The following is an 18,669-nucleotide window of genomic DNA, read 5'->3' as shown; positions in this document are numbered from 1 at the left end:
CGATGAGGTCCTCAGGCGGCGTTGTGAGGCCGAGACTGTCAAGGAACCCGTCGGCGTCGGGGTCGCCCGTGCGCATGAGAGAAATCGAGATAGAGGGAGAGATCGGCGTTGGCGGCATCGAGCAGAGATGCGAGGGAAGGAGAGACGCACGAGCAGACAAGGAGAAGAGAGACTCAGCCGGCGACATCGACCAGTAGCCGGCGATCGCGAGCTCAGCGTCGGTGAGGAGGAAAATCGCCGGAGAAGAGGTTTCGGCAGAGAGGTTGTCGGGGAAGAAGAGGTCGCGAGAGAATAAGGGTTCGAGAGAGAAAATTGGGAATTTAGAGATTAGGTTTTAAATTAAATACTTAGGTTATATTTAATTAAGCCCTAAGTTAATTTTTCCATCAACTCCCACCTTAAATGGGGTATTCAAACAGGCCTCCACTATATCCCGAATCCATCCCCTCAAAATGGGTCATACGAACTCCGTTTAAATCCTGAAAATTTCCTAAAAATTTCTGAAAAATCCAATAAGATTTTTCGTCCAATAATATTTATTATTTAATTTTTTTATGATATCTTAAAGGGTGACCTCTGTTTGTAAATCAGCAGGTCATTGTTTGATGTCGACTAGTTGTTCTCGACCTTGGTTGGTCGTGGGCTGTCTGTGGCTTACAGCGGCACAGCTGTCCGGGGGTCAGTGCCTTGCCGTTGGGGCCAAGATTATATTTGATAATTTCTAGACTTTTTTTATTTTATTGTAAATTTAATATTATTGTTTGTGCAGATTTGGATTTGACGTGGCTAGGAGAGACGTTCGGTTTTATTTACCTTTGTTAGGTATATTTTTTTACACATGATATTTTAATAATGATTATATGTTTTTATTTTCCTCTATTATATGTTATTTGCAGTTGTATGTGAGCTACGTAATATTGACCATTAGTATTTGTGTTCTAGGAGTTTTATTACTATATTTTATTTGAAACAGGCAACATGCAGAATGAAAGAAGTTGGATGTATAATAAAAATTTACCTGATCGTGGGGGTTTAACTGATGAGTTTATCACTGGGTTGAGACCGTTTTTAAATTTTGCATCTAGTAATGTTGAGTTTATGGATGGTAATCAGATACGATGTCCATGCAGAAAGTGTCATAATGGAAAATTTTTACCATCTAATAAAGTTTCATAGCATCTTTGTAGATTTGGTTTTACTCCGAATTACTATAATTGGACATGTCATGGTGAACCATTCATATCTGATGAGGATTATTATGGACACAACATACAAGTCTCTAGGGATCAAAGTTATTATAATCAATTAAATCCATATCAAAGAATGATATTTGATGCAGCGGCTCCGAATTTAATTCATGAATCACATGGTGCCAGTTCTAGCTGCCCTCCAACAGTTGAGCAAATGTTTACTGTAACAACCCGAATTTCTCCATTTCAAGTCCCAAAAGTAATTTAAAAATATTTAAAAATGCTATAGAAAAATTCTAGAGAGTTTTAGAAATTTTTAGAGTATTTTTATGCAATTTTTGGAGGTCGTTTGGGATTTTTACTAAACGAAGGAAGTTTCGACAAAAAAATATTCAAGTCGAGATTCGAACCGTGGACCTCGAACCTGAACCAAGCCTTAACCGAATCCAGCTAGCCAACTGTTCCAGCGGGCGTTTCTTATTAAAGAAGGAGAAATATTCTATTTAAGCAGTAGTTAATGAATAGGAAGAAAAATGGTTGTAGCCGAGTTTCAAACCCGCGACCCCAACCAGAACCGAACCTTAAGTTGTTCCGGTTGACCAAGTGTTCAAGCAGATGTTTCTTGGTAAGAAAGGAAGTGAAATATATTTAAGCCATAGTTGGTTAATAGAATATTGGAGTTATAAAGAGAGGAACTTAGGGCTTGATTATTTCCCATGACCTAGTTTCTCCCTTCTCCTTCCTCGCATGCGACGACGGCGTTTCTGCCCGAGCGGAACCAAACGAAGCCCTAGCTTCGTTTCCGGCGGCCGGCGGAGAGCAAATTCCGTGAGATCTTCACGGAATAGAGGCTGGTTCTTCGAGGAAAGCTTGAGGACACGAAGAGGGATTGGAAGTTCGAGTTCTCTGCGAACCCTAGAGGTTTTCTCCTTCGGTTTGAATTCAAGAATCATGGTAAGTTGCTCACTCACCGCAGTAAGAGTAGTTCCGAGATTTTCTGCCCTTGTTGCTGTGAATTGAGGTTTCGGATCTTTGTGTTCATGATTTCCGAAGCTTGCTGCGGTGAATTGAGGTTTCAGATTCTTGAGTCTTTCTTTGGTTTTTGAAGCATTCTGTAAAGAAGGTTTTCTCTTGAAGCATGCTGTCATTTTTGTAGAGCAAGCATGTTGTAGATCAAGCATGTTATGTAGATTCTACAGCCCTTGTCGTTAACATTTCATTCCACAGCTCTTATGATTAGTATTTCATTTTACAGCCCTATGATCAGCATCTCAAATTTAGGTTTTCTTTGCTACCCTAATGGGCATGATCGGATTATATGTAACCCTACAGATTTGGGTTTTTGTTGCTAGACAATGGGCAGGAAATGGTTCAGATTTTAGATTTTTAGTTTAGTTCTTGAAAGTGGATTGACATTTAGTTGCTTGCCTCCTGGTAACCCATTAATCTCAATCTTACAAGCATAGTTGCTACTGATCTTGTTATTAGAGACCTAGACAAAGCTAAGGAGGCTTTGCTTGTCCTATGAAATAAAGAAATAAATTGGTAGGATTATATGTGATCTAGTAAGTTTTGTCTAATAGGAATTGGTCAATTTATATGGATAATTTGGGATGTTTATGGAACCTTATGTCCTTTGTGTTTTTAAGAAGATGATACCATGATTTAGGTTCCTTCCTCACCTCTACGTGGAAGTTAGATAATTATTTATATTCCCAATAAATTTAGAACTTGTAGATTTCAGATCCATAAGGGTAGTCCTAAAATTCTATTTTAGAAGTTATATAGTTATCACAATGTGCATTACAAGTTGTTTCATGTTTACCCTTAGAAGTTAGAGAAATTTGCAATCTCAATATATAGAGTAGAACTTCCAAGTTTTAGATTCTTTAAGGCTTGGTTTAAATTCTATTATAGAGGTTTAGTTGTCATGATGATGCACGAATGAGGTTTATGAAAGTTTTCTCTTATAGCAGTGCAGTTTTATTTCAATGAGCATTCACTTCTTTTGTTTGGCAGTAGGCGTGTTCTATAATTAGTAGAAGTGCAGAATTTTTGATTCCCTATGGAATTCTATGTGGGAGTAACTTGTGTTAACCATGTTGTTAGATATGTTGTTGTTTTCTTGTGTTAACCTGCAGTTTTTGGTCTCCTTATCGTGTAATTTAAGCAATTCAGATTCGGATTTTTCAGTGGGTTTCAGTTCCAGAATTTTCAGTAAACCATAAGTTCTGATTTTTGTTATTTATACATGTATCATGAACAGATAGCCTTAGTTTCTGAGGATTATGAGTAGCTATAAGTAAGAAAAGACCAAGGTCTTGATATGATCTCTAAATTTTAGAATTTGGGATCAGCAGCACGCCAAGTGCTTGAAGAAATGCCAAGACATTCTATATTAAAAGAATTAGAAGATAAGAAACATTTTAGTTCTTTCCTTGCTTGTGGAAATTTCTGGTGTAGATTAAGAGGTTTCAAGTATATTCCTTTGTAGATTTGTGAGGTTCTGTTGGGTTAAATATGTTCTTTACATGATATGATAAGTTTTGAGGAAGTCTTTAATGAAGATCTCATCACAGTAGCTTAGATTTTAGCCTTGTAGTTTAGAATTGAGTAGCTAGGGATTTAGCCCTCCTTCCTTGCTTTCGGATTGTGTTTGTACAGAATTGAGGAAGTCTTTAGGCACGCTTTCTGATTGTGTTTGTACAGAATTGAGGAAGTCTTTAGGCATGCTTTCTGGATTGATCTTCAAAAGAATAGACAACTACATTTGATGAAGATTCAAGTTGGTTTGTTCTTTAAAGGATGACATTCTTCTTGATTAATATCTTCATCCTTAATTCTCTTTCAAACTGGACAATTGAGAAAATGGATAGAATTGGATTCCAATATTCATATTTTGACAAGCAATTAATTAGAAGAGAGATTCAATATCTAAAATTACGCTACAGACAATGAGAAGATATCATGCGTTAGATTGAGGGATGATTTGGCATCTACTTGAGAAGAAGAAATGAGCTTATCTAGACCTTGCGTTATTAATTGATTAACCTACTGTTAGACCCATTTTGTTATTAATTCTTTAACATGCAGTGTTAAGTTGTTTAGTGGTGTAGATTAGCAATTTAGTACAGATTTCTGTTAAGCATTAGTGCAGATTTTATTAAGCATTAGTGTGCAGATTTTGATTTAACATTGCAATGCAGATTTCTGTTAAGCATTGTAGTGTAGATTTGCTTTAAGTATTTAGTTTCTTTAGTAAGCAGATTTTTGGTTTAAGCATTTCAAAGTTAGAATTTGCTTAAACATTTCAGTTTCTTTTTAAAGAAGTATTCTTTTAAAAGTATTAAATAAGAAAGATAAAGAAAAGAAAGAAGAAGGCCAAGGCCTTAAGTAGATCCCAAAGTCAAGACTTTAGGGATTTTGGCACACAAGGTGCTTATTAAAATGTCAAGACATTTAAAGAAGAAGTAATTAAGATATTTTACTTTGAAGAGGCTAGTACCCGACTTCCGAGGTTGTCGTTAAACAAATCCAGGTGTCCAATTCTGAGGTTTTGGTCCTGGTAGACCGAGGTCTGCTCTTTTAGGATTGGTGGCTCGCTACCCCAACCTATTAGGGAACGTGCATAAGATGGTACAAAGTCTGGGCCCAAGAGAAGTTGATTACTATTTTGAAGTATTATAAGTATAAGTTTTTGAACAAGTAAAAAAAGTTTTACCTAAGTATAAAGTATTAAAGAATAAGTTTTAAACAAGTGAAATAAAGAATAAGTTTAGAACAAATGAAATAAGTTTCACTTTGTTTTAAAATCAGCAAGTTGAGTTTTCTTTTATGCTAGCATGTTATTTAGATTAGCTTACTGTTCTTTGCTATTAGAAGAGCATGAGTAGCTTTACATGTTTAGCATTTCAGTATGTTTGTTTCTTTTACTAGTAGATGAGCATGAGTAGTTTTCCTTTTGAGCATTCAGTTTTAGTTTTCAGTATATTCACATGCATATCGAGATTTTGTGAGTTAGATAGTGCTTACTAAGCATTTTGCTTATAGTTTGCATTTCCTCTTACTGCAGATAAAGGAAGACGAGGAGGAGGTGCGGATGGTGTGTGATGCCAGGACTATGGGAGAGACTTGGGATGTTGTTGAGTTTTCCGCATTGTAGTGATTAATAAACATTGAGAATGTATTTTGAGTTCCATGTCATTTGAGATTGTTTTAAATAGTATGCTAAGATGAATTCAGTATAGTAAGTATGTATGAGTAGTGTTTGATACTTATTTAACTGCGTGGATGTTTGATATATGTTCCAGCCACCTGTGGTTGATGTATATTATGTTTGTATCTCAGTTTAAGGTCACCGGTACAGGGGAGAGTCTGCCAAAATTTTTTGGTAGGGATTTCTTATGGTTTCGATCATACCGATTAAGTAGAGTTAGTAGTTAAGTAACGGTCATTCTTAGAGAGTAGTATAGTAAGAAGGGTGGTCGTTACATTTACAACATATGCATCACCATTAGAAGAGGTACAAGTACCAGGTGTTGATGAAATTGTGAATAATGAAACATATCTTAAATTTCAGGAAGTGTTAAGTGCTGCAGATGAACCTTTATGGACTGGTTATGACAATCATACTAAATTATCATTCACCGCAAGACTGTTGAATATCAAGGCAGAGTCTAATTTGTTGGAAGATAATTTCAATAAGTTTGTTCAAGCTGTTGAAGAGGCATTGCCCCAAGATAATATACTACCTAATGATTTTTACAGTATGAAAAAACTTACGAAAGAATTAGGTCTTCCGGTGGAAAGAATTGATGTTTGCAGAGATGGTTGTATGCTATATTGGGGAGATGATGCATATGCAAATGTTTGTAGATTCTGTAATCAAGATAGGTACAAGATCTCTAGAAGGAGTCAACAACGACGTAAATCATATAGTCAGTTATTTTATTTGCCATTAACTCCTAGGTTACAAAGGCTTTATGCATCAAAGACCACTGCTGAACACATGACTTGGCATGCAAGTCATCGAACAGAGGAGGGATTAATGTGTCATCCATCAGATGCAGAGGAATGGAAAATTTTTGATAGAACATATCCTAAATTTGCGAAGGAGACTCGAAACATTCGATTAGATCTTTGTGCTAATGGTTTTGCTCCATTTAGTAAATCAGGAAGATAGTATTCTTGTTGGCCAGTTATATTAACTTCATATAATCTTCCGCCTGGGATGTGCATGAAAACACCGTATATGTTTTTAACATTAGTTGTGCCTGGCCCGTAAAATCCAAAGAAGTTAATAGATGTTTATATGCAGCCACTGATTGCAGAGCTAAAACAACTATGGGATGAAGGGTTTCCTACATATGACGTTCATACTAATCAGATGTTTGTTATAAAGGCTGCTCTTCTTTGGACCATTAATGACTTTCCAGCTTATGGTATGCTATCTGGTTGGAGTACTACGGGAATCTTAGGTTGTCCAATATGTATGGAGAGATCAAAGTCGATCAGATTGAAATATGGGAAAAAGTCGAGTTATTTTGATTGTCATAGATAATTTTTACCATTAAATCATAATTTCATAAGGAATAAAGATGAGTTCACTAGGAATAGAATTGAAAGAACACCTCCGCCATTAAGATTGACAGATCAAGATATTTGGTATAGAGTGTGTCACTTTCCATCTGTTATTGAAGAACCATATGGTACAACATATGAATATGGAAGCACTCATAAATGGACTAAACGGAGTATATTTTGGGATTTACCTTATTGGTATAGTAATTTAATTCATCATAATATGGATGTAATGCATATTGAGAAAAATGTTTTTGATAATCTCATAAATACAGTGATGGATATCGCCGAAAAAACAAAAGATAATTTGAATGCAAGAAAAGATATGCGACTAATTTATAAACGCCCCACTCTTGATGTGGATGAAAATAGTAGGGGACCAAAACCAAAGGCAATTTATACATTGAATAAAGAACAGAGACGTGTTGTTTGTGAATGGTTGAAATCATTGAGATTTCCTGATGGGTATGTCTCTAATCTTGGGAGATGCATCGATATGAAGGAATTCAAATTGATTGGTTTGAAAAGTCACGATTGTCATATATTTATGGAAAGACTTATTCCAATTGCTTTTAAGGAACTCTTACCAAATTTTGTATGAGGTACAATTACGGAGTTAAGCATTTTCCTTCATGATATTTGCTCAACAGTTTTAAGATATTCACAGATGGAGAAGTTAGAAAGAGACATTCCAATTATTTTGTATAATTTAGAAAGAATCTTTCCACCTTCATTTTTTGATTCAATGGAACATCTTTTGGTTCACTTGCCATACGAGGCCAAAGTTGGAGGACCAGTCCATTTTCGATGGATGTATCTATTTGAAAGGTATATTTTGTTTTATCTTATATACTTCATTATTAATGTGTTGTAAATTTATAACTTTTTTTATATATATTCATCTAATACAAATTGCTATATTTCAATCAGATTTTTATATCATTTGAAGAAAAATGTAAAAAATAAGGCACATGTTGAAGCCTCTATTGTTAATGCATACATTGTGGAGGAAGTAACAACTTTTGCATCGTATTATTTTGAGCCTCACATTCAGACCAAAAGACGGAGACCTGGAAGAAATGATGAAGGTCCTATTTGTTGGGACCGAAATGTAGCTAGAGGGGGGAGGGGGTGAATAGCTCGTCGCGTGCTCGTGGTCGGCGTTGCTTGTTTCTTCAAAGATGTGCAGCGAAAATATACAAGAAACAACACACACAACGCTAACAAGTAGATTTACTTGGTATCCACCTCCAAAGGAGGTGACTAGTCCAAGGATCCACACACTCACACACACCTCCACTAATAAACACTCCTTTTCGGTAACTACCGAAGGCGGAGAAGCCCTACAAGTTCACACTACAAGAAGAAAGGGAAAGGATACACAAATACAAGCAAAAGCTTACAATGAGTATAGAAAACTCTAACCCTAGCTTTCTTCCTCTAGCTGTAGATCCGCCTCTTGACTTGGAACACCTCCAAGAACCTTTAAGAACTAGCGGTGAGAACCCTGTGGAGAAGAGCTGAAAGCGCAGAAAAGGATCGGAGATGAATCGTGTAGGTTGTCCTGAAGAAGACGCTCGCCAGCAACCTAAATACGACATAACGATCGAATCCCGATCGATTGGATTGCTCCCAATCGATTGGGGAGGCTTTGGATCGATCAACCGATCAATCCAGAGAGCCTCTGTGCTCTGAGAATTTGCCTGGATCGATCGACCGATCGATCCAAGGCTTATCGCGACAAATCGCAGCTTCCCAATCGATCCACTGATCGATTGGGACCTCTGGATCGATCAATCGATCGATCCAGCAGGCTTTTGCGCGCTCGTGACTGCCTCCCAATCGATCCACTGATCGATTGGGACGAAGGCTTCTCGCGGGGACTCCCCAATTGATCGGTCGATCGATTGAGCTCCAGCCAATCGATCGGCTGATCGATCCAGCTGCTGGTTTTTACCCAAAACCAAGTCCAAAGCCCCCTAAACCAACATCCAATCAATCATGACTTGTTGGTATATAAAACCTAGCATCCGGCCACCCTTGACCAGCTAGGACTCTCTCACCAAGTGTCTGGTCAATCCCTTTGACCTACTTGGACTTTCACCAGATGTCTGGTCAACCTTGACCCATATGGATTTCCCCGTGCCTGACTTCACTCACCAGGACCTCCCTTCTGCTTTGCTTCACTCACCATGTCTTGTGAATAGCTCGTCGCGTGCTCGTGGTCGGCGTTGCTTGTTTCTTCAAAGATGTGCAGCGAAAATATACAAGAAACAACACACACAACGCTAACAAGTAGATTTACTTGGTATCCACCTCCAAAGGAGGTGACTAGTCCAAGGATCCACACACTCACACACACCTCCACTAATAAACACTCCTTTTCGGTAACTGCCGAAGGCGGAGAAGCCCTACAAGTTCACACTACACGAAGAAAGGGAAAGGATACACAAATACAAGCAAAAGCTTACAATGAGTATAGAAAACTCTAACCCTAGCTTTCTTCCTCTAGCTATAGATCCGCCTCTTAACTTGGAACATCTCCAAGAACCTTCAAGAACTGGCGGTGAGAACCCTGTGGAGAAGAGCTGAAAGCGCAGAAAAGGATCGGAGATGAATCGTGTAAGTTGTCCTGAAGAAGACGCTCGCCAACAACCTAAATATGACACAACGGTCGAATCCTGATCGATTGGATTGTCCCAATTAATCGGGGAGGCTTTGGATCGATCAACCGATCGATCCAGAGCACCTCTGTGCTCTAAGAATTTGCCTGGATCGATCGGCCGATCGATCCAGGGCTTATCGCGATAAATCGCAACTTCCCAATCGATCCACTGATCGAATGGGACCTCTGGATCAATCAGTCGATCGATCCAGCAGGCTTCTATGCGCTCGCGACTGCCTCCCAATTGATCCACTAATCGATTGGGACGAAGGCTTCTCACGGGGACTCCCCAATTGATCGGTCGATCGATTGGGCTCCAGCCAATCGATCGGCTGATCGATCCAGCTGTTGGTTTTTGCCCAAAACCAAGTCCAAAGCCCCCTAAACCAATATCTAGTCAACCATGACTTGTTGGTATATAAAACCTAGCATCCGGTCACCCTTGACCAGCTAGGACTCTCTCACCAAGTGTCTGGTCAATCCCTTTGACCTACTTGGACTTTCACCAGATGTCTGGTCAACCTTGACCCATCTGAATTTCCCCGTGCCTGGCTTCACTCACCAGGACTTCCCTTCTGCCTAGCTTCACTCACCATGTCTTTCACCTAGCTTTACTCACTAGGATTTTCACCTGGCTTCACTCACCAGGATTTTCCTCTATCTGGCTTCACTCACCAGGACTTTCACCTAGCTTCACTCACTAGGATTTCCTCATTGCCTAGCTTCACTCACTAGGTCTTTCACCTGACTTCACTCACCAGGATTTTCCTCTGCCTGGCTTCACTCACCAGGACTTTTACCTAGCTTCACTCACTAGGATTTCCTCATTGCCTAGCTTCACTCACTAGGTCTTTCACCTGGCTTCACTCACCAGGATTTTCCAGTCAAGTATCCAGTCAACCTTGACCTACTTGACTCTCCATCACAATCTCCACACATGAACAATTGCACCTGCACTTGTCCATATCATCGAAGTCTTGTATTATCAAACATCGAAACCCAAACCAAGACTCAAGCTTGGTCAACCAGGTCAACATTGACCTGAGGGATATTGCACCAACAATCTCCCTCTTTTTGATGTTTGACAATACCTCATTTAAGTTAGGCTAATTCCCATAGCCTCAACTTCCTTCATGCCACTAGGTAATGAAGGCGTAAGTTAAACCCTACATTCTCCCACTAAGAAGGCAAACTCCCTCTTAGATAATGAAGGCCTAACTTAAACCTTACATTCTCCCCCTATTTGCACACATCAACAAATTCACTTGTTGAAAACTCTCCCCTTTGAGACTCTCCCCCTGAAGAGTTGCTCATCGTTGTTCACAACTTCACTCGTTGTGATCAACACGATAATGAAGGTCTCATACCCTTCATTATCATCAATGCTCGCCCTTGAGAATTAACAAGGTCCAATAACCCTTCATTCTCCCCCAATGTAGACAAATGCCCATCCTTGAGCATTTTTAACTTAAACAATGAAGATATCCACTCTCTATTTTAATCCAATGCTCAACCTTGAGCATCTTTACTACAGAAGGTTAACCACCTTCCAAGGTGTATGAAAATTTAGTTTTCATGTCCTTAAAGAGTAACTCCCCCTAAAGACATGGTTGTGACTTCTATCATTGCACCAACAATGACTTGAAATCCCTAAACCTTTAGGAAACCCAAATTTAGAAGTTTTGAGGTTCAAAAATTCAATATTGAAACCAAACCTCAACCTACACTTCAATTTAGTCTTTCTCAACCAATCCATCCTTGTATTCAACATGAAAACACCCTTTTTATGTATACAAATGTATTTTGAGGGGTTAGGAATGGTTTCCTAGACTAAACTTGGTTTGGAATGCTGAAATCAAGCTTTCTCAGCCAAAATCAGCTTCCTCAATCGATTGGAGTTGAGTCCCAATCGATTTAACTGCCTTGAATCGATCCACTGATCGATTCAGTCAGTCTGGATCGATCGACTGATCGATCCAGCGAGCTTCTGCTCGCAAGAATGGCCTTCTCAATCGATCGGTTGATCGATTGAGGCACTCTAATCGATCGGGTGATCGATTGGAGACCTGAAATTGATGAAATTCAATTTCAGCCAATTTCAGAAACCCCTAGAAAATTCTATAAAATTCCAAAAATCATAAAAATTTGTGTAAACACTATTTAGGGCATATATTATCATGAAAAAAATAGTTTTCTAAGAAAATACTTCATATTTTCAAAGATTGACACAAACTTGAAAACTTGTAAAAACTTTAGTGTTTTCTTCAAGTTTGTGCTCAATTATTCAATGATGATTACTATCAAAAGATAGCCTTCATCAAGGTTTTCCAAAAGTATTTAAAATGATTTTTAAAACCAATATCCCACCATATTCCTTGGGCTTAATGCACATGACTTGTACATTAGCTTTCCCAATGATGGGAAAGCACACAACTATGTGTTTTGATGACCTTAAAACTCAAAAGAATGCACTAAATCAACATCTTGAGTTTTGTTCATCATCCTAACATCTCACTTGTATCTAATGTGCACTAAAACACATACAAGTCACCTTATGGGTCTTTATGAGATGTAAAATTTGGTTTTGCCCTAATCTAGGGATCATGTATATCTATCTAGGCATTTTGTGGATATTGAACATCCACCTAGGATGTCACTTGTTGATACCACCTGTTGATAAATGTCATTTGTCCTTAATTTTAAGGAAATAAACATAATGCATGATAATGCTATGACATACATCAAAAAGAAATAATTTTCAAAAGAAAATTTCTATAACTACATGATGTATGTATGACATGACATGGTATTTTTGTGTTTTTCATAATAAAGCATGAGTGCAAACACAAATAAATAAATATGATGTCATGCATTTGATGGGCAAGCAAAACATGACAAGTTAGCATAGATAAAATACCTAGATTACCTATCTAAGTATCCTTAAACCTTAGCTAACCTAAAAATTTAAACCTAGATTGCCCCTTATATTTCAAGAAAATGTCAAAGGCCAAATTTGACATTTCTTTTGCTTTTCCTAATTTGTGCCACTTTAAATTAAACATATTCCTCAAATTTTGGCACAATTTACTCTTTGAAAGAGTAACCACTTTAAGTTAAGGCATAACTTGCCTTTAATTTCCTATGAACATACTAAAATCCCAACTTGGTAGTTCTTATGATTTTCTCAAATTGTGTCATTTAAAATTTCATCCAATTTCTCAAAATATGACACATTTTACTCTTTCCAAGAGTAAACCCTTTATCCTTTTCATTTTCAAAGGTTAATAATAACCTTGAAAATGCTCCTTGAGTGTTAATTTCTTCAAAGTTGGGTTAACTACCCTTCTTCTTAGAGTTGCCACTCTCCAACCCATCTATGGGGTAGAGAAAATGCTCCTAGAAACCCAAAACCTATTGGTGCACCTTGAATGCTCTAGGTATTCACTAGGGATAACTTCCCTAGATACCTTCCTAGTGACCTTGTTTGGCTTCTTAAAAGCCTTGGTTACCTTTTCTAGGTCAACTCTGGGGATTTCTTCCCTTGTGACCTTCTTAGTGACTTTCTTTGACTTCTTAGAAGTTTTAGTCACATTTGTTGTTGCAAAGATACTTCTAGGGATAATTTCCCTTGTATCCTTGACTTGACCCTTAGACTTAGAGTTAGTTCCATAGCTATATGGAACCCTATGATAGGAAATTACATCCTTCTTGGCCTTTGGTTTGTATCCCAAACCTCTATGGCCATTGGATGACTTTGATACTCCTAGCCCTAGATTTTTACCCTTAGACCCTTGTGTTTCATTTTTGATTTTTCTAAGGGTCTTCTCTAATTTATCAAGTCTTGACCTCAAGACTTGATTTTCCTTCCATAATCCCTCAACCATAGATTTTTCACTAAAATCATGACTTTTCTTTTTCTTAAGCAAATACCTAGAATCCTTAGGGTTCTTGCCTAAATTCCTATCTACCTTTCTAAACCTAGGTTGAGAGATTTTAGCATGAAAAGCTACATGATTTTCCTTAACTTTATCATGCCTCCTATTTTCATGGTAAATAGCATTGAAATGATATAAATTAGAACTATCATGCGTTTTTACCATTATTTACGGGGATAGGCTCAATGAATGATACCTTCCTTTTTACCTTGGAGGCTCCCCCTTGAGTTGAGCTTCCTCCTTGAGCCTTGACCGCCTTCTTCCCCTTAGGGCATTGACTTCGGTAATGCCCGTTTTGATTGCAAGAGAAGCACACAATGTGCTCCTTGCTCTTCTTTGTATTGGGGATGGTCTCCTTGGGCTTCTCCTTGCTCTTTTGTGCCACTTGGCCCTTCTTCTTGGCCAACTTAGGGCATTTGCTTTTGTAATGCCCTTTTTCCCTACACTCAAAGTAAATGATATGATTTTTGTTATTTTCTATTGAAATTGTTATACCTTTGCTTGTAGGAGTGGCATCTTCTCCTTTTGATCCGGAGGTAGAAACTTCCTCATGATCCGAACTTGATACTCCTCCAATTGATTTGTCTCGACTTGTGGAGGTGGAAGCTACTTTATCCTCTTCTTCTCCATTTGCCCCGGATATAGAAACTTCTTCTTGCTCAGGGGTCGATGATCTACACTCCCCCTCAATCCTAGAGGTGGAGGCTTCATCATCTTGTACATGGAACAAGGAGTATGCTCCCTCCTTGTTCCCTTCATTGCATTCCCTCGAAGATGAAGCTTCTTCTTGGACTTCTTCTTCGGAAGTTGAGCATCTCTCAACTTCGGAGTCCTCCTCTTGGTCTTGCTCCAATGAGTCGCCCTCTTTGAATTCCTCTTGATTCGGTACAGTGGAGGGTTCTTCATGGAGCTTAGCCAACTTGCTCCAAAGCTCTTTGGCATCTTCTTATTGTCCAATTTTGCATAGAATTGTGCTAGACAATAAATTAACCAATAATTTGGTTACCTTGTCATTTGCTTCGCACCTTTGGACTTGCTCCGGGCTCCATTTGCTCCTCTTGAGAACTTTGCCCTTTGAATTCGTTGGAGCTTCGAAGCCTTCCATAAGAGCAAACCATTGCTCTATCTCTACCATTAAGAAGTTTTCTATCCTTGATTTCGAAAGATCGAAGCTTGTAGATGTGTACAGTGGAGTCACCCTTGTGTCAAATCCAAGTCCATCTTGGAATTGCATCTTGAAGTTGAGCTTCTTGAATTCTTTGACTTTAATAATTTTGCTCCAACTTCTTCACCCTCTAGCTCTTCTTGTTATGTTTGCCCCTTCCGGCGATGATTCCGGTGAAAAGTGACCTCGCTCTGATACCAATTGTTGGGACCGAAATGTAGCAAGAGGGGGGGGTGAATAGCTCGTCACGTGCTCGTGGTCAGCGTTGCTTGTTTCTTCAAAGATGTGCAGCGGAAATATACAAGAAACAACACACACAACGCCAATAAGTAGATTTACTTGGTATCCACCTCCAAAGGAGGTGACTAGTCCAAGGATCCACACACTCACACACACCTCCACTAATAAACTCGAAGGCGCAGAAGCCCTACAAGTTCACACTACAAGAAGAAAGGGAAAGGATACACAAATACAAGCAAAAGCTTACAATGAGTATAGAAAACTCTAACCCTAGCTTTCTTCCTCTAGCTATAGATCCGCCTCTTAACTTGGAACATCTCCAAGAACCTTCAAGAACTGGCGGTGAGAACCTTGTGGAGAAGAGCTGAAAGCGCAGAAAAGGATCGGAGATGAATCGTGTAGGTTGTCCTGAAGAAGACGCTCGCCAGCAACCTAAATACGACACAACGGTCGAATCCTGATCAATTGGATTGTCCCAATTGATCGAGGAGGCTTTGGATCGATCAACCGATCAATCTAGAGCACCTCTGTGCTCTGAGAATTTGCCTGGATCGATCGGCCGACCGATCCAGGGCTTATCGCGACAAATCGCAACTTCCCAATCGATCCACTGATCGATTGGGACCTCTGGATCAATCAGTCGATCGATCCAGCAGACTTCTATGCGCTCGCGACTGCCTCCCAATCGATCCACTGATCGATTGGGACGAAGGCTTCTCGCGGGGACTCCCCAATTGATCGGCCGATCGATTGGGCTCCAGCCAATCGATCGGCTGATCGTTCCTGCTGTTGGTTTTTGCCCAAAACCAAGTCCAAAGCCCCCTAAACCAACATCCAGTCAACCATGACTTGTTAGTATATAAAACCTAGCATCCGATCACCCTTGACCAGCTAGGACTCTCTCACCAAGTGTCTGGTCAATCCCTTTGACCTAGTTGGACTTTCACCAGATGTCTGGTCAACCTTGACCCATCTGGATTTCCCCGTGCCTGGCTTCACTCACCAGGACTTCCCTTCTGCCTTGCTTCACTCACCAGGTCTTTCATCTAGCTTTACTCACTAGGATTTTCACCTGGCTTCACTCACCAGGATTTTCCTCTGCCTGGCTTCACTCACCAGGACTTTCACCTAGCTTCACTCACTAGGATTTCCTCATTGCCTAGCTTCACTCACTAGGTCTTTCACCTGGCTTCACTCACCAGGATTGTCCTCTGCCTGGCTTCACTCACCAGGACTTTCACCTAGCTTCACTCACTAGGATTTCCTCATTGCCTAGTTTCACTCACTAGGTCTTTCACCTGGCTTCACTCACCAGGACTTTCACCTAACTTCACTCACTAGGTCTTTCACCTAACTTCACTCACTAGGTCTTTCACCTGGCTTCACTCACCAGGATTTTCCAATCAAGTATCCGGTCAACCTTGACCTACTTGACTCTCCATCACAATCTCCACACATAAACAATTGCACCTGCACTTGTCCATATCATCGAAGTCTTGTATTGTCAAACATCGAAACCCAAACCAAGACTCAAACTTGGTCAACCAGGTCAACCTTGACCTAAGGGATATTGCACCAACACTATTGATCCCAATACGAACATATTCTCAATTTTTAATTATCTTGGTCGACCGAGTGGACAATGTAAGCAAAGATATTTAACTGATCAAGAATGGCGAGCAGCCCAGACATATGTTTTACTTAATTGTCTAGAAGTATCACCATATTTCGAGTTAGTATATCTTTCCTATTTTTTTTTATCGTAACTTTTTGGTGTTATAATTTAATTTTTTTATGATAGGATTTTTCAAAATTTGTATTATGATATGCCAACACTAGAGTTTGATCGTTTCTGCGATCAAGAATTTGCACCTTGGTTCAAATTATATGTAAGTAATTTTTACCTTGTATTCTAATTTACCGTATTGGTATAGTATATTTTAACTTTTAAATGAATAACATATTCATTTGAGTTTAGGTTTATGATAATCAAGATCACCTCGAACATCAAATGTTATTTCATCTATCTTGGGGTCCAAAAGCAATGGTACGCACTTGGCCAGCATATTTCATAAATGGATATAATTTTCATACTCAAGAATATGGAAAAGGGAAGACTACAATGAATAGTGGGGTATGTGTTCAGTCATCCAATAATGGAGGTATAAGCAATGATTTTTATGGTTTACTGTATGAAATTATAGAGATAGAATACCTTGGTCCAGAAATGCGAGTTATCTTATTTATGTGTCGCTGGTTTGATCCTATCAGAGGGATGAAGGTGCATCCACGTTATAATTTGGTTGAAATAAATCATAAAAGATTATATAAGAGATATGAACCTTTTGTTTTGGCACAACAAGCGATTCAAGTGTTCTATGCTTCATATCCTAGATTAAAATGTGATAAAATTGATTGGTGGGTTGTTTGTAAAACTAAAGCACGGAAAAAAATAGAGGAACATTGGGAAGACATTACATATTAACAAGAGGAGGTTGTAAATACATTTCAGACCGAGGAATATATTATTCCAACATTACGAGATCCCAACAGAGTAGTGATAAAGGTGGATGCCAGTGAATTTCATGAGGTTGATGATGATGATGAGGAGGAGGAGGACGACGACGACGACTACGAGGACGAGGACGAGGACGAGGACGAGGAGGATGACGACAACTTTGATTTTTAACTTGTACGATAAGTTTTTTTTTTATATTTAATTTTAATCTGTAAATTTATAAAATTCATAGTTTAATTAGTTGTCTATATAATATCTCATTGTTAAATTTATATATGTTATATGTGTGCTATTTTTTTTTTCTATAGGTCATTAGAGGTGAGACATTATCACTGCAGATTCTCGCTCTCTGACTTTTATATTATGGATATTGTAAGTTTTTCATATTTCTTCAGCAAGCATTAAGTTTTTATTTCTTTTATTCTAATTTTGATTTTTGGTTGGCAGTTTCGACGGGCACGCCATAGACGACACCGTTCAAGCATTGGCCAGACTGATTCACCATCTGATAGGATGGTACCTACGCCTTCCCCTCAGGCAGGACCTTCACATGGCCAGTCACCGTCAGGACCTTCTCGTGGGTAGTCACTAGCAGAACCTTCTCATGGCCAGTCGCCGGCAGGACCCTCACGTGGACCGTCCCCGACAGGACCTTCACGTGGCCAGTCGCCGGTAGGACCTTCATGTGGCCAGTCACCGGCAGGACCTTCACATGGCCATTCACCTTCCCCACTTGAGTCGTCGATACCTGCCAGACACTCAGCCGTTGATATTGTCGACGCTCGACTGCATATAGTCCCTCTTGGAGACTCGTAAGTATTAAAATTATTATATTTTAACTATCTTAATTATTTAACGTTGTTTATTGTAATTTTATAATAGATTTGAAAATTCAGTAACTGTTGTTCGCGAGATTAATCAAATTGTGAATAACTTTTGGAAAGGAGACTCAATGTCATACTCAAGCACTCCAGCACCCATAAAAGAACTTGGTGGTGAGAGTTTAAGGTATAACTAATTTATTTTATATATAAAACAATTACGTTAATGTATAATCTATTGTTTTTTTTTTCATTTCAGCGATTATTTAGTTGGGACCCTTATTTTGAGATGGAAGTTAAAAGAATTTTCAAAAAGAAATGTGGTGATCACATTCGCCATGTATTAAACCATGCCAAAAGTACTGGAAAAAAGCCTCCCTTTATCACGACGGACAATTGGGTTAAGATATGAAATTTTTGGCAAAACTGATGAGTGCAAAGAAAGGAGTTTGTGGAATAAAATAAATCAAGCTTATAATTCTGGAGACTCACGTGCAATATATGCAGGAGGATCTATAAATATCAAGGAGCATTCACGTAGATTGGTAAATTTTC

General features: G+C 38.9%; 1 long non-coding RNA gene across 1 annotated transcript; it reads left to right on the top strand.

The window, feature by feature from the left end:
* The first annotated feature begins 798 nt into the window (after positions 1–798).
* LOC122047879 lies at positions 799–17,768 on the top strand. The gene is made up of 3 exons (XR_006130676.1): positions 799–822; positions 17,602–17,665; positions 17,741–17,768. It is a non-coding gene; the product is annotated as an uncharacterized LOC122047879 (long non-coding RNA).
* The last annotated feature ends 901 nt before the right edge of the window (positions 17,769–18,669 follow it).

Source organism: Zingiber officinale, chromosome 1B, assembly GCF_018446385.1.
Source record: "Zingiber officinale cultivar Zhangliang chromosome 1B, Zo_v1.1, whole genome shotgun sequence".
Lineage (NCBI taxonomy): Eukaryota > Viridiplantae > Streptophyta > Magnoliopsida > Zingiberales > Zingiberaceae > Zingiber > Zingiber officinale.
Note: the sequence above shows the minus strand (reverse complement) of the source record. Positions and strands in the feature narration are given on the sequence as shown.